This window comes from Mobula hypostoma, chromosome 8 (genome assembly GCF_963921235.1).
Source record: "Mobula hypostoma chromosome 8, sMobHyp1.1, whole genome shotgun sequence".
NCBI classification, from domain to species: Eukaryota; Metazoa; Chordata; class Chondrichthyes; order Myliobatiformes; family Myliobatidae; genus Mobula; species Mobula hypostoma.
This window is the reverse complement of record NC_086104.1, coordinates 103517469-103535177: the sequence shown is the minus strand read 5'-3', so window position 1 is coordinate 103535177 and position 17709 is coordinate 103517469.

The window sequence follows — 17709 nt, the reverse complement described above, 5'->3', positions numbered from 1 at the left end:
ACAGACTTGCAGTACCCCCAAAACTACTCGTTCACCGGTAATTCGATCTCTCTCTCGCTCTCCTCCCCCCCCTCCCCAATAAGAGAAAAAGAGGTGTCTCCGTTTCACAGCGAGAGGGGAGACATAACAAACAACTCGCTGATTTATGATGTTAAAGGTCTGTTACGTCGCTTTTTCCGAGCTCTGCGCCCAGAGAGTCGGCACCAAAAAGGCGCAGCTCTCCGTACATACAAGCCCCGGAAGCTAGCCCACTGCTCCCCACGTTCCGTGTTCTCCCGCGACGCTTCAGTCAGGGGCACCGGCCTAGATCAGCCCGAGCCCAGAGCCATGTAAATCCGGAACCCTGAAGGCGCGCTAGTCTTCCAGGCCGCGTCCCTGGGATATCAAAAAGTGGCCGATTGTGAGGCCCCGATAGCGGGTCCCATTCCCGCAAAGAACCGAATTCAGAGTGTAGCTCCAGGTCAGGGTCTTCAAAAGAATCTTGAAAAGGAAAAAAGAGATATCAAAGGTAGAAGTAGAGCTGTTTCCGAATATGCAAGCAAAACAGTCGTCGCTTAGCGCCATCATGACTTCGCTCCACCTCCAGAAGACTTTGGAGAGGATTCAGAAGCGATTCACTATGATGCTTCCCTGATTGGAGAGTATCAGTTGTAAGGAAAGGCGGACAAGCCGGAATTGTATTCTCTGAAGCGTCAGACGCTGCGGGGAGCTCTGAGAGAGGTTTCCAAAATTATTAGAGGCGAAGATGAGATAGATAGTCTCTTTTCACACAATAGGAATGTAAAATGCCAGAGAACTCTTCTCGTCCTGTATCGATCCTCTCCACTCTCTCGCCGCCGCATTAACCCCTTCCTCATCCTGATATCACTGCCTGTTCTCTTCCTGCAGTGGGATTATTTTGGGGACCAAGATAGAGTTATGGGTTAGAAAGGAGCAGTTGAATTCTTTTATAGACTTTCACAGTGCTGTGGTGAGAGAGTGAGACTGTAGGACCAGTTTGGAGCAGATAAATGCCTTTGGAAATAGAGCAGGGTATGGTTACTATTTCGGGACCGAGACGGGGCAGCATTGATAGAGCTGAGTAGTAGCATTTGTTTGGGGATTGACACAGGGCTGTGGGACGAAAGAGAGTCAGTGTTATTACTTTGGATTCTGACACTGTGTCGTGTCGGAAGAACAGGGCAGTAAGATCGGTTTTGGGTTTCACAAGAGAAACCCAAAGAGAGAGCATGGGTCAGTAGGATTAGTCTGGTGACTGACACAGGAAGGTGTTGAGCGAGGGAGGGCAGTGGGAGCAGTTTGGAGGCAGATGGTTTTTGAAATAGAGCGGGTACTGTTAGGGGCTGAGTCAGAGCTGGGCAGAGGCATTTGGTTGAGGAATGACACAGGGCCATGTAGAGAGAGCAGCGCAGTGGGGTTACTCTGAGGACTGACACACGGCTGCGTGGAGAGAGCAGCATAGTGGGATTACTTTGAGGACTGACACCGATCTGTGGAGAGAGCGGGACAGCTGGTTTAATTCGAAGACTGACAGAGTGAGTTCTGAGTTCTAATTTCTGGGTAAGCAAGTTCAAAGTGAATGAGTCCAAGGTCTAGAGCAGTGACTCCACAGTGACTTACGAGAAGCGACCACTGCATCCACCCTGCTAGTCTCAGTTTCCCAATACCCTCCCCTTCATGAACCTATCCAAGTGCTTCTTAGATACTGTTTTACCTGCCTCAACCACTTCCTCTGGCAACTTGTTTCATATACTCTCAACGCCCTGCAAGTAAAAGTAGTCCCTCGGGTCACCTTTAAATCTTTCCCCTCTCAGCTTAAACCTGCGCCCCTCTGTTTTAACCTCGCCTACCGTGGTGAAGAGACTGTCGCTGTCCTCCTTATCTCAGCCTCTCCTAACGCTGAGCAATTTCCTAAGGTCGTACTCCATTTCCTACATTAAACAGATTAAAGACCAAGTCAGGCCAACCTCTCCCTTTTACTCAGGTCCTCTTCCTAACACTATCATCAGGATGGCGCTACAGGAGCCCGACAACCCACACTCAGTGTTTCAGGAACAGCTTCTTTCCGTCTGCCACCAGATTCCGAACCGTCCACAATCCCATAACCTCGACTCCGCTGTTCCTCTTTAACGCTATTCATTTATTTGTTCGTTTATTTATTTATGTGTTTATTTGTTTATTTATCTGTTTATCTGTTTATTGTAACTCATGTCTTTGTAAAGAAAGAGTTAAATTTGATTCCTCCTAGGAATACCTAAAATGTGGAACACAAACTGGTGTTAGTGTGGGATGTGGGGATGTGTACAAAGGAAGTAGTTCACAGCAATGGGTTAGGAACTTGATGTGAGTCGCAAACCACAGCCTTCAGAGTCGGTCATAGTGAAAAAGGTGTTTGTCGGGGAATCTAGTAGAGTAAAGGGTTTTGAAGGTATATAAAAGGGGGCAAGTTCATTGTATGAGTGGGAATCTTCTATTCGGCTGGGTGAAAACTCGAGCGAAGAGCTGGAGAGGGAGAAAGGGGGAAAGAATTTTGTCTCTTTTTCTGTTTCATTAGCAGTTTTCTTTTCTTTATTCTTTATATAACTATAAAAAAGTAATTTCTTATAAGCTTTAACACATATACAGTTCCACCTTTGCAGATATTTCGCTGCGGGATCGGAAAATAAGAAGGAATGAATTTTAAAATATTTTGATTACAGGGTCCCTGGATGGTCGTGAGGGAGGAAGTGTAGGGACAGGTTTCCCACCTCTTACAGGGGAGAGTGCCTGTGGGGGTGGGGAGGATGAGTGAGATGAAGGATGATCAGACCAGGCCGTCACGGGCAGAGTGATCACTGTGGACAACGGAAAGGATTGGGGAGGAGAAGATGAAGCTGGTGGTGGGACTGGTGGGAATGGCGGAGGATGATGTACCGGAAGCAGAGGCTTGTTGGGGGGCAGGGGAGGGAGTGGTGGGTGAGCCGGCTGTCTTGCATGTCATTTCAGTTCCTCTTCCCGTTCCCACACAGACCTGTCCATCCTTAGTCTACTCCCACTTCCAGGGTGAGGCCCAACACCTAATTTTCCTGGACTGACGGGATGAACACCATCTCTAACTTCAGGGAAGCTGCACCCTCTCTGCTTCATCTGCCCTCACCCTCTCACCTGGTCCCACTTAACTCCTGCCTCCCCCTTTCCTCTCACATCTATATACCTACCACCTCCCCGCTGCACTGCCGGTCCTGATGCAGGATGTTGACCCCAAAAGTCCTCTCTCCTTCTGCCCGACAGACGCTGCTCGACCTGATGACTTCCATTAGCTGTTGGTTTTCTTGGTGTTACGTACCCCGTAACTGGGTTGCCAAACCAGCGGAAATGGATCACTCAGTTGGAGTCTGGAGTACTAGAACTAAGAAAGTTTTATTAAAGAAACAAGCAACACAGTAATCGAAAGGATAATAAATGCAGCAGTTCAGCGATGATAAACACACATGTGCACAGAATTAAGATAACAGCATCAATCAAGCTCTATCGTTGTCTAGGGGTAAATGACCAAATTTCAAAGTGACTCAAAGTTCAGTCCAGTTTAGTAGTTCAGTTCGCAGTAATCGTTGCCATGGCGATGGACAACGTGGGGGAAGAGAGAGAGAGAACAGGAACAACTGATCATTCAGACACGGCTTCACTCACAGACCGACGATATGGCTCACAAGCAGCTTTTGGGCAGGTCCTTGGTGATGTCACCTGAGGTCACCGACTGTGACCCCTCCTCCAGATGCGGTCGATCCTCTGCAGTGAACCCGGCACCCAGGCAAGGGCGGACACACACCGGGTTCCCGCTGATCGTACCTTTCCACCCTGGCCGTTGTCTGATACTTCCCACCGACTCGTGAGAGGCGTACCGCTTCCAAGGTCTCGTTACCTCGGGTGGCGTGTGTGTTGCCTTAGCGAACCGGTCCCTTTTTATCCCCCTGCTGGGGTATCGCCTGTCCATCACTTCAAACAGTTCAAGGTTCAAAGGGGGGAGCCGCTCCAGACAGCTCTCTCTCCCCCGTCCCTTCATTACACATCTCCAGACGCTGCTCCATTGTTCCTTATCTCTCCTTCCCCTGAGGGCAGGTGGCAGACCACTTGCTGATGTCACTGATGCTACCTAGGCCAGCAAACATCTTAATTTTATGTGTATTCTCGTCACATTGGTCTATGTATGGTTCTGGCGGCGGGAAGAGGTCGTCTGGAAACCAGACTGGACGTCTGAGTGACCACGTCTTGTGTGAGAGCCAAGATTCAACCTACATTTTCCTCCAAACGCCTTAAAATTATGCCCCTGGTACTAGCCATTTCCGCCCTGTGAAAAAGTCTCTGGTTATCCAATCGATCTATAGCTCATATCATCTTGTACACCTCTATCAAGTCACATCTCATCCTCCTTCGCTCCAAGAGAAAAGCCCAAGCTCGCTCAACCTATCTTCATAAGGTCCATTCTTGGGGCCCCACCAAGAAAGAGACTCGTGCAAGGCATCTTGGAAAAAAGTCTCCAAATAAGCATTAGTAACAGATCACTTGCAGATTCAGAGGAACTAGCGCACTGGAGCTCTGTTACTCTCGCATCAAGAGCGCTTACCATGCCATCCCACGCCCACACTCTAAAGTCTGGTCCCCTGGCCGTACGCACACTCCCTGAGCACAGGCAGGGACTGAAGACTGCACCCCCAGTAATGAGGACAAGAAGGTATGGACAAGGGAGGCGTACGAGCGCTTACACTACTGCTTTGAGTCAGTAGACTGGACTGCAGTCAGGGATTCATCTTCAAGTCTGAGTGAGTACACCACAGTTGTCACCGACTTCATTAAAAGCTGTGTGGATAAGCGCGTGTCTACGAGAACATACCTATACATACTGTAATCAGAAGCCGGGGATGATCCAGGAGATTCATAGTCTGTGAGGACTAGATCTGTGGCACTCAAGTCTCGTTATCCAGAACTACACAAGAATGCCAGGTACGACTTGCGGAGGTCGACTTCAAGAACAAAAGAAGAAAAATTCGGAACCAGGTTAAGGGCAGGATCGAACGCGCGTCCACCCTGGCAGGGTTTGCAGTCCATTATGTCCTACAAACTGAAACATAACATCATGAATAACAATCCCAGGTGAGATCAACGCCTTTCATTCTCACTTTGAAAGGGAGAATAAAACTACAGCTATGATGACCCAGTAACCCTGAGATGTCAGTCTCGGAGGCGACAACAGATCGTCTTTCAAGCGGGTAAACTTTTGCAAGGCGACAGGCCCCGATGGAGTACCTGGTAGGACTCGGAAAAGCTGTGCCAACCATCTTGCGGGGGCGTTCAAGGATATTTAATCTCTCGTTACTACAGTCGGAAGTTCCCACCTGCTTCAAAAGAGCAACAATTATCCCAGTACCCAAGGAGAGCAGTATAAGCTATTGTCCAGTAGCACTCACATCTACGGTCATGAAAACGGTTTGAGAGGCTGTTCATACCTAGAATCAACTCCTGTCTCAGCAAGGACCTGGATCCACTGCAATTTGCCCACCGCCACAATGGGTCGACAGTGGATGCGATCCCATCGGCTCTTCGTGCGGCCTTGGATCACGTGGACACTACTAATACTTACTGCTGCCGTTTGTTGAATACAGCTCCGTATCTAATACAATTATTCCTGCAGTTCTGATCGAAAAGCTCCAAAACCTGGACGTCTGCACCTCCCTCTGCAACTCGATCCTTGACTTCCTTACCGGAAGAGCACAGTCTGTGCAGATAGGGAATAATACCTCCAACTCTATGATAATCAACATTGGCGCACCTCAAGGACGTATGCTTAGCCCACTGCTCTACTCTCTCAATGGAATTATTTATCAACTTTTACATGCACGTCATTAATACACATGACAAACAGAGGGGAGTAGGCACAGATCCCTGCAGCACACCACAGGTCTCCAATCTGAAGGGGGGGGCGAATGTGTAGATGCTGAAGATGCAGGCAGAGGACAGCCGACCGATCCCACTTCAGTTCAGTCCTGTTCTCTCCCTCACCGGCCTTGACCGGTGCAAAGAAAATGACCTCAGTGAAGAGAGAGCCCTCAAAGTTGACTTTTCAAACTTCCGCTAATGCCCCACCTCCCCCTCGTACCCCATCCGTTATTTATTTATATACACACATTCTTTCTCTCTCTCTCCTTTTTCTCCCTCTGTCCCTCTGACTATACCCCTTGCCCATCCTCTGGGTTCCCCCCCCCCACCTTTTCTTTCTCCCTAGGCCTCCTGTCCTTTGATCCTCTCATATCCCTTTTGCCAATCACCTGTCCAGCTCTTGGCTCCATCCCTCCCTCTCCTGTCTCCCCTATCATTTCGGATCTCCCCCTCCTCCTCCCATTTTCAAATCTCTTACTAGCTCTTCTTTCAGTTAGTCCTGACAAAGGGTCTCGGCCGGAAACGTCGACTGTACCTCTTCCTAGAGATGCTGCCTGGCCTGCTGCGTTCACCAGCAACTTTTATGTGTGTTGCTTGAAATTCCAGCATCTGCAGATTTCCTCGTGACTACATTCACATGTTCAGAGTCCAACCAGAATACGTAGGCAACTTAAGAGTTCCCAAAGAATATAACAAAAAGGCTTCGGATAAGCTATCTCACAAGAAGAAAGGCTTCAGGAAAAAAATCAGACAAGTCGTTCCACAAAACACAGGATGTGTTTCCACAGGCTAGCTCCCAGGCAAGTCTTTGCATAATTTCAGATGCAGATAAGTAAATCCATAGAGAATGAATAACTCTAGCAGCCGATTCTAGCAAACAGAGCGAGTTTCAAAAGTGAGCAGCTGGTAGACGCAATCACCAGCCTTAGACACCTCTCGGTCAGTCTCAAGTGTGCCTCGTAAATCCAATAGATCCCCCCCGTGATTAGGGACCAGGATCTCCGCCCAGACAAATGACATCATTGCTCTTGGAGGTGTCGGAGCCGCCTACTGTGCGCTTGAGGTGTTACAGCCACTGGGAGCTGAAATACGTACAGTACATGCCAAAGTTAAAGTTAATTTATTATCGAACTACATGTGTCACCATATACTATCTTGGGATTCATTTTCTTGCAAGTATTTACAGGAAAATAAAGAAATAAAGAAAGGCCGAGTAAAAAAAAAGTGCAAAAGACGTCAAATCGTGAAAATAATAAAAAAAGTAATACTGAGAACATTAGCAGTAGAAAGTGAGTGTGTACGTTGTGGATTCAGTTTAATTAAGTTACCTATGTTGCTTTAAGGAGCACGACCAGTGTAGGGTGATGGGTTTTTTTTCTGAAGCTGGTGGTATGGAACCTAAGGCTCCTTCTTTCCCGATGGCTGCAGTGAGAAGTGAACATGGCGTAGATGATGGATGTCCTTGAATATCAAAGCTGCTTTCTCGTGACAGCGCTGCTGGTAAAGGATGGGGAGAACCTTGCCTGTGATGAACTGGGCTGTATCTACCACTTTGTGTTGATTCCTCTGTTCCTGGGCACTGGTATTTCCATATGAGGCCATCATGCAGCCGGTCAGGATACTCTCCACTGTGCACCTATATAAGTTTTAGATGGCGTGACAATTATTTACCAACTTCTAAGTAGAGCCACCGCCCTGCTTTCGTTGTAATGGCATTTACATGCTGGTCCCAGGACAAATCCTCTGAAATGATAACGCCAAGGAATTTAAAGTTACTGACCCTCTCCATCTCTAGTCTCCTGGTGACGACTGGCTCATGGATCTCTGATTTCCTCCTCCTGTAGTCAATGAACTGCTCTTTGGGTTTGCTGTTGGTGAGTGAGTGGTAGTTGTGGTACCATTCAACCAGATTTTCAATCTCCCTCCTGCCTGCCAATCTGTCACCACCTTTGATTTGTCCAACAATAGTGACGTCATCAGCCAACAAGTATTGCGCTGGAGTTACACTTAGCTCACAATCACAGGTATGAAGCCAGTAGAGTCGGGGGCGAAGCACATAGACTTGCAGTGCACCTGTGCCGATGGAGGTTGTGGCAGAGATGTTGCTGGCTTTGAAGGCAAGGTCCTCAACTGTGGAAGGCAAGTAGAAACTAGAACTGAGGGAGAGGATTACAATAAAATAAGCAAAAAAAGGAAATGTGAAAAAAAAACAATAACAGCATCATTACAGCAGACACGAGGAAGTCTGCAGATGCAGAATATCCAGATCAACAACGCTGGAGGAACTCAGCAGGTCAGGCAACAGCTATGGAAAAGAATAAACAGTCGAGTTTTGGGCCGAGACCCTTTTTCAACACCGAGAAGGAAAGGGGAAGATGCCAAAATAAAGGGAGGGGAAGGAGGCGAGCTAGAAGGGTGATAAGTGAAGCCAGGTGTTTGGGAAAGGTTAACAGCAGAAGATGGAATCTGGTAGGAAAGTAGAGTGGACCATAGGAGAAAGGGAGTGAGAAGCGGACCCAGTTGGAAGTGATAGAGAGTGAAGAGAGCTAAAAGGCCAGCGGGCAGAATAGAGTTCGGGGGGGGGGGGGTGGATTGTTTTTTCTACCGTAAGGAGAAATCGATTATCATGCTAGCAGCTTGGAAGCTGTTATTGTATACGCCTCACCATATTCTGCTGTCTGCTTGTTTCATAACCCCACCACCCTTTGGGTGAAGAAATGTCCCTCAAGTTGTTTTAAATCTTTTCCCTCTCACCTTAAGTCTATGCCCTCTGGATTTGATTCCCCTTTGCCAAAAATAAAAAAAGTTTGCACTCCTCTTTCTGTAGTAGTCATAACTTTATGGACTTCAATTTAAAAAAACAACAGAAGGTTTCATAAGATATTGGAGCATTGTAAATAATTCTGGGCCCCCTTATCTCAGAAAGGATAGAAATATAGAAAACGTATAGTACAATACAGACACTTTGGCCCACAAAACTGTGCCGAGCATGTCCTTACCTTAGAAATTACCCAGGGTTACCCATAGCCCTCTATTTTTCTGAGCTCCATGTACCTGTCCAGGAGTCTCTTAAAAGACCCTATCGTATCCACTTCCACCACCTTTGCTGGAAGCCCATTCCACACACTCACCACTCCCTGCGTAAAAAACGTACCCCTGACATCTCTGTACCTACTTCCAAATACCTTAAAACTGTGCCCTCTCGTGCCAGCCGTTTCAGCCCTGAGAAAAAGCATCTGACTATCCACACGATCAATGCCTCTCATCATCTTATACACCTCTATCAAGTCACCTCTCATCCTCCGTCGCTCCAAGGAAAAAAGGCTGAATTCACTCAACCTATTCTCAAAAGGCATGCTCCCCAATCCAGGAAACATCCTTGTAAATCTCCTCTGCACCTTTTCTGTGATTTCGGCAGCCTTTCTATAGTGAGGCGACCAGAAATGAGCACAGTACTCCAAGTGGGGTCTGATCAGGGTCCCATATAGCTGCAACATGTGCTTGCACGTACGTGTGCTTGCAACACTGTGTGTCCGACAGAGTGATCAGCAGCACTGGGGCTCCACAGGGGACTGTCTTGTCTCCCTTTCTCCTTATCATTTACACCTCGGACTTCAACTACTGCCAGAGTCTTGTCATCTTCAGAAATTTTCTGATGACTCTGACATAGTTGGATGCATCAGCAAGGGAGATGAGGCTGAGTACAGAGCTATGGTAGAAAACTTTGTCACATGGTGTGAGCAGAATTATCTGCAGCTTAATGAAAAAGACTAAGGAGCTGGTGGTAGACCTGAGGAGAGCTAAGGTACCGGTGACCCCCGTTTCCATCCAGGGGTTAGTGTGGGCATGGTGGAGGATTACAAATACCTGGGGATACGAATTAACAATAAACTGGACTGATCAAAGAACACTGAGGCTGTCTACAAGAAGGGTTAGAGCCGTCTCTATTTCCTGAGGAGACTGAGGTCCTTTAACATCTGCTGGACGATGCTGAGTATGTTCTATGAGTCTGTGGTGGCCAGTGTGATCATGTTTGCTGTTGTGTGCTGGGGCAGCAGGCTGAGGGTAGCAGACACCAACAGAATCAACAAACTCATTCGTAAGGCTAGTGATGTTGTGGGGATGGAACTGGACTCTCCGACGGTGGTGTCTGAAAAGAGGATGCTGTCCAAGTTGCATGCCATCTTGGACAATGTCTCCCATCCACTACATAATGTACTGGGTGGGCACAGGAGTACATTCAGCCAGAGACTCATTCCACCAAGATGCAACACAGAGTGTCATAGGAAGTCATTCCTGCCTGTGGCCATCAAACTTTACAACTCCTCCCTTGGAGGGTCAGACACCCTGAGCCAATAGGCTGGTCCTGGACTTATTTCCTGGCATAATTTACATATTACTATTTAACTATTTATGGTTTTATTACTATTTAATTATTTATGGTGCAACTATAACAAAAAACAATTTCCCCCGGGATCAATAAAGTATGACTATGATTATGATTATGACTACGACTCACATTACCTCTCGGCTTCTAAACTCAATCCCATGATTGATGAAAGCCAATGCACCGTACACTTTCTTAACCACAGAGTCAACCTGTGCAGCAGCTTTGAGTGTCTTATGGACTTGGACCCTAAGATCCCTCTGATCCTCCACACTGCCAAGAGTATTACCATTAATGCTATATTCTGCCATCATATTTGACCTACCAAAATGAACCACCTCACGCTTATCTGAGTTGAACTCCGTCTGCCACTTCTCAGCCCAGTTTTGCATCCTATCAATGCCCCGCTGTAACTTCTGACAGCCCTCCACACTATCCACAACACATATGCTGTGCTGGCATTAGAGAGGGACCAGATAAGGTTCACGAGAATGATCTCGTGAATGAAAGGGTTAATGTATCAGGAGCACGTGATGACTCTGGGCCTGTACTCGCTGGACTTTAGAAGAATGGAGGCGGCGGGGGGATGGATCTCATTGAAAGCCATTGAATATTGAAGAGCATAGATAGAATGGACATGGGGAGGATATTTCTCATAGTGGGGTAGTCTAGGATCAAGAGGCACAGCCACAGAATAGAAGGAGGTCCTTTTAGAACAGAGATGAGGAAAACTTTCTTTAGCCAGAAGGTGCTGAGTCTGTGGAATTCATTGGCAAAGGTGGTGGAGGCCTCACAGGGAGCACCGGCTACAGTAGTTGACCCCCACAGACTTGGAAGTAAAGATTTGCCTATCCTGGAAGGACTGTTTGGAGACCTGAATGAAGATGAGAGAGGTGAATGGGGAGGTATAGCACATCCTGCTTTCAGGGATTAGTTCGAGCAGTGAGATCAATGGGGAGGAATAAATGAGCCAGGAAATCACGGAAAGAACAGTCCCTGCAGAAAGTGGAGTGTGGAGAGTGTGGCAGCTCATTTCACACCCTCACAGCCCGCTGTGTCAAGAGGCGCCCCCTTATGTTCCCCTTTTCAAACTTTGCTCAGGACCTCTAATTGTAGTCTCAGCCAACTTCAGTGGAAAAAGCCTGCTTTCATTTACCCTAACTATTGTTACGTAACCGGCAACAGTGAATATCAATCGAGACAGGTTATGTAAAAACAACCAAACATTTATTAAACACGGATAAACAATAAGGGAAAAAAAAACAAATGAAAACTTTAACCGGAAGTTAACTGTTATGCAGCCGTTCACCAAATCGTCACTCGACACTGGTTCTTAAAGCATTAAAAGCGAAAACAGTTCTTAAAGTGATAAAGTCAGATACAGTTCTTAAAATAGTAAATTCGAAAGTCCAACAGATTTATACGTTCAATTGGGAGAGACTTCTCTGGAGAAGGATTTCTTCACAGACGCAACTTCCCTGCTGGTTCTGTCCACAGGATTCACGTGGCATAAATAAACAGTTTAAAACAACTGACATTAAATTCTTTTAGAGAGAGCAAACCTCTGCATGAACTCTTTGCTCTTTTTGGCAAGAGTTATCCTGATGCAGGTCGCTACTCCTTCAATGAAGACTCAATAAGGTCGATCCTTTGTCGAACTGCCAAACGATACTGACTCCTCTCAATCCTTCGGTCCTGTAATTTGATAAAGTCTTCACTCTCCCTTCTTCTGCTGGAATAGCGTAAATCAGCACATCTAGCCAACAATTTCCAGTCCAATATTATTGTATCTTGCAACAGAATGCACAACCGTTTCAAAAATGAAACTGCGTCACAAAAACAAACACGCAACAGAAACAGAGACACAGCACATTCTACGTGGAAATCTACAAACTAACTGTGTCATCTGGGGTCGACCCTTATATACCCATGGTGCACATGTCATCATGTGACCTCACATTGGCGGAAAGTCACATCAGGTGACCTCCAAAAAACAATTACATCAGTCTCACAAAAAAAGACACAGATGTCCTCGAGCATGTAACACTTACGTCCAAAAAAAAAATTTGGTCTCTTAAAGAGCAAAATTTTAACAATTTGTACAAAAAAAATACAAAGGTATAAAATTTACAAAATACACAATATATACAATCTTATCTTTCAGCCCTTTGCAAACTAATGTACAGTAGGAGTGTTACAAATGTTAAAATATCACTCCAGAAAAACAAATTTTCATTGTACATTTAATATCTAGACAATCAGCGATCACATTATCTTTACCCTTAATATGAGTGATCAAGATATTGTATTCCTGTAGCATTAGACTGCATTATTAAACAGGAGTCTAATTTCCTTAACCCTTTTCCTTAACTGTCACAGTGGCATGACTGAATTCACTTTCAGCTAAGTTAATAGTTAAGTTAACTTCTGGAAGTCTCTCAGATAGTTTCTCCACCACAGTAATATGTGCTTTCCACGTACTATTTCCTGTAACTAAATCATCAATATAGGCATCTGTATCTTTTAATCCCTAAATCACACTATTAATCATCCTCTGGAAAGTACCTGGTGCATTCTTTATCCCAAATGGAAGAACATTGTTTTCATATAACCCAGATGGGGTTACAAATGCTGAAATCTCTCTACCTCTATCTGTCAATGGAACACACCAATAACCTTTTAACCAGTCAATTTTTGTAAGGAATTTGGCCAGTCCAACTTTATCCTCACAATCATCTACACTAGGGATTGGATATGCATCAGTTTTTGTCACAGCATTCACCTTTCTGTAATCTGTACAAAACCTAATACTATTGTCTGGCTTAGGCACCATAACACACGGTGAACTCCAATTTGAATTAGAGTGTCTAATAATATCATTCTCTAACATATCCTTATTTTCTTGTTCAGCAAGTTCACATTTTCCCCTGTTCATTTGGTACGGATGTTGTTTTAAGGGTTTTGCATCTCCAACATCTACATCATGCGTAGCTACGGTGGTTCTTCTAGGGACGTCTGGAAATAAATCTCTATATTTAAAAATTAACTGTTTCATCTGCTCTCTCTGCTCTGGCTGTGAATGAGCTACGTTTTCATCAATATTTTCTAGAATTTTTGAATTTGGTAACCTGGCTGAAATAATGTTGGGTTTAAAATGAGTTTCAGATGAATCCTCTACTAAGTTTTCATCAAGATCAGACTCATTATTGATCACAACAGTCATAGTAGCAGCTTCTCTCTCATAATACGGTTTTGTCATATTTATATGGCACAGCTGTGTTGTCTTTCTCTGATCTGGGTTTTCACCACATAATCTACATCATTTACCTTAGATTTAATCTCATAAGGACCATGAAATTTGGCTTGTAATGGGTTCGTTTGCACTGGGAAAAGAACCAACACTTATCTCCACGCTTAAATGACCTCATCCTAGCTTCCTTATCATACCAAGTCTTCATTTCTCTTGAGCTGATTTTAAATTTTCCTTGGCCAAGCTACAAACTTCATATAATCTTTCTTTAAATTTCAATGCATAATCTAGTAAATTAGTGTGTACTTCATTATCAATCCACTGTTCCTTCAACAAGGCCAAAGGTCCTCAAACTCTGTGCCCAAACACAAGTTCAAAAGGACTAAAACCTAATGATTCCTGTACTGCCTCCCTTACTGCAAAAAGTAGTAAATGTATACCTTCATCCCAGTCCTTTTCATTTTCCACACAATATGTCCTAATCATAGTTTTTAGTGTAGAATAAAATCTCTCCAAGGCTCCTCGTGATTCTGGATGATAGGCTGGGGAAATAATTTGTTTTTCTCCCAGTTTGTAAACTATCTGCTGAAACTACCCAGACATAAAATTACTACCTTGATCTGATTGTATTTCCTTAGGCAACCCAAAATAAGTAAAAGATTTTTATAAGTGCCTTTGTCACAGTTTTGGCTGTTGTATTCCTAAGAGGTACTGCCTCACGAAACCTAGATGCTGTACACATAATAGTTAATAAACATTGATGTCCAGTTTTAGTTTTTGGCAAAGGACCTACACAGTCTACAATGATTTTTGAGAGCGGCTCACCAAATACTGGAATTGGTTGCAGTGGGGCCACTGGAGTAACCTGATTAGGTCTACCCACAATTTGACACGTACGGCATGTTCTACAAAATGTCGCCACATCTTGTCTTAAACGAGGCCAATAAAAATGCTTAGAAACTTTGTTCATAGTTTTCTTTACACCTAAATGATCACCCAAAGGAATACTATGAGCCATAGTTAAAATCTCATTTCGGTAAATTTTAGGAACTACTATCTGATGATTAACTTCTCATTCCTCACTAGCAGGAATTGTAGGCGATCATCACTTTCTCATTAATACCCCCTTTTCAAAATAATATCCAACTGGTACTTTTTCAATTTCACTATCTGGAAGAGTTTGTTCTTTTAATTTAACTATCTCAGGATCTCTACCCTGCTCTGCTATAATCTCCTTTCGAGATAAAGACAAATCTTCCTGGTCAGACTTACCACCAAAATCCTGACCAAATAATGTAGATAAGGAAGTTTCTGATACATTCTCAAAATTCAAATCTTGATTTGAACTATCATGAGTAACAACCCCATTCTTTACATCAGTCTTTTTAGCCATAGCTCTTGTTACAACACAGGAAGAATCTGTGTTAGAATCCCTCTGTGGTTCCTCAGAATGTGAATTTATTGTCAAATGCACTTCAGGAAAAACTTGTCCACCTGCTAAATCATTCCCTAACGAAAAAGAAACATCATTCACAGGTAAACTGGATTGTAGTCCTACTTTAACAACCCCTGTAACTAATCCTGACCTTAAATTTACTCTGTGTACATGTACTGGCATAAGGGCACTCCCTACTCCTCTTATATAATTTCCCTCGCCAATGTCAGACTCATCACTAAACTTTAGCATACTATCTAATATCAGTGATTGAGAAGCTCCAGTATCTCTAAGTATTCTTATTGGTACTGAATTGGATCCTTCGTTCAAGGATACAAATCCTTCTGTTATAAAAGTTTCATATTCCTTCTTAACTTGGTCAGACTCTAACACATCTTCATTAGTATTTTCTGAACCCTGTAGCTTTACAGGTTTTTCAATATGCTGCACACAAGCATCTGGGACCATTTCTTTCTCTTTCATTTTCAATCTGAAGCAATTAGCTACTACATGCCCAGGTTTCTTACAATACTTACAAATAATACCAAAATGTCTTTCCTTCACATGTCTCCCTTCATCCTTACTTTTCTCACTAATTTCAGATTTAATTTCTGGTTTACCTTGACTCTCTGTGCTATTTTTCCTTTTAAAAATTTTACCTGGAGAGAATTTATTCTTGTAAATTAAAACATACTCATCAGCTAATTTAGCAATCTCCTGCAATGTAGTAGTGTCCCATTCATTTAAGTATGCTCTAACTTCAACAGGAATGCTTCTTTTAAATTCGTCCTGCAAAATCAGCTCTTTTAATTTATTATACTCCCCATTCACATTTTTAGAGGAAACACATCTCTCAAAACACACAGATTTCTCATATGCAAATTCCACATAAGTTTTTTCTACAGATTTCTTCAAATTTCTGAATCTTTTTCTATACGCTTCCGGAACCATCTCATATGCCTTTAATAAATGCTGTTTAACAATATCATAATCCAGTGCTTGATCAGCATTTAAGGCTGTATAAACTTGTTGTGCCTTGCCTTTAATTACACTTTGTAACATCACTGGCCATTGCTCTATCGGCCATTTTAAACTCAGAGCAAAAGTTTCGAAATGCTGGAAATATTTGTCCCCTTCAGCTTCATTAAATGGAGGAGCCAAAATAACCTCATGACTAGCAATAAACTGTTTCATAGAACCAGAAGACTGACTCCCAAACTTTAATTTCTGCATCTCTAGATCAAATTTCCTCCAGTTTTCAGCTTCTCTTTCTTCAAATTCCCCTTTTTTAATAGCCCCCATAGCCACTAATTCCTTTTGTTTATTTACAGCTTCTAACCGACTCTTTTCCAAATCAGCTTCTAATTGCTTCAACTTTATTTGTTCAAGATGTAACTGCGTTTCCAGATTACTCATTGGAAACTCATCTAACACCTCCTCATCAAATAAATTCAAATTATTATAATGCTCAGCAATTTTTCGTTGTATGAAAGCCTTGGTGGAATTCCTCGTAATTCCTTTAATATCCAACTTCCTAGCAATATCCAATACCCTCAGGTTTTCTCGCATTCTCTGAAGACCCCGAGTTAGGCATGACCAAAAACCCGTCGATGTCCATTGTTGCCGAATACAACACATACACCAATCAAACTAAAAAAAATCGGGTATTTCCCTTTTCCAAATCAAAATGGCAATTACCAGCACTTAAACTCAAAATCGGAACATCTCCCGCGAGCCCCCACAGATGATGTTACGTAACCGGCAACAATGAATATCAATCGAGACAGGTTATATAAAAACAACCAAACATTTATTAAACACGGATAAATGATAAGGAAAAAAACAAACAAAAACTATAACCGGAAGTTAACTGTTATGGAGCCGTTCACCAAATCGTCACTCGGCACTGGTTCTTAAAGCGTTAAATGCGAAAACAGTTCTTAAAGCGATAAAGTCAGACATAGTTCTTAAAATGGTAAATTCGAAAGTCAAACAGATTTATACATTCAATTGGGAGAGACTTCTCTGGAGACGGATTTCTTCACAGACGCAACTTCCCTGTTGGTTCTGTCCACAGGATTCACGTGGCAGAAATAAACAGTTTAAAACAACTGACCTTAAATTCTTTTAGAGAGAGCAAACCTTTGCAGGAACTCTTTGCTCTTTTTGGCAAGAGTTACCTCGATGCAGGTCGCTACTCCTTTAACGAAGACTCAATAAGGTCGATCCTTTGTTAAACTGCCAAACGATACCGACTCCTCTCTATCCTTCGGTCCTGTACTTCGATAAAGTCTTCACTCTCCCTTCTACTACTGCTGAAATTGAGTGAATCAACACATCTAGCCAAAAATTTCCAGTCCAATATTATTGTATCTTGCAACAGAACGCACAACCGTTTCAAAAATGAAACTGCGTCACAAAAACAAACACGCAACAGAAACGGAGACACAGCACGTTCTACCCGGAAATCTACAAACTAAAAACTAACTGCGTCATCTGGGGTCGACCCTTATATACCCATGGAGCACATGTCATCACGTGACCTCACACCGGCAGGAAAATCACATCAGGTGACCTCCACAGGGCCCTGGTGAGACCACACCTGGAGTACTGTGTGCAGTTTTGGTCACCAAATTTGAGGAAGGACATTCTTGCTATTGAGGGAGTGCAGCGTAGGTTCACAAGGTTAATTCCCGGGATGGCAGGACTGTCATAAGTTGAAAG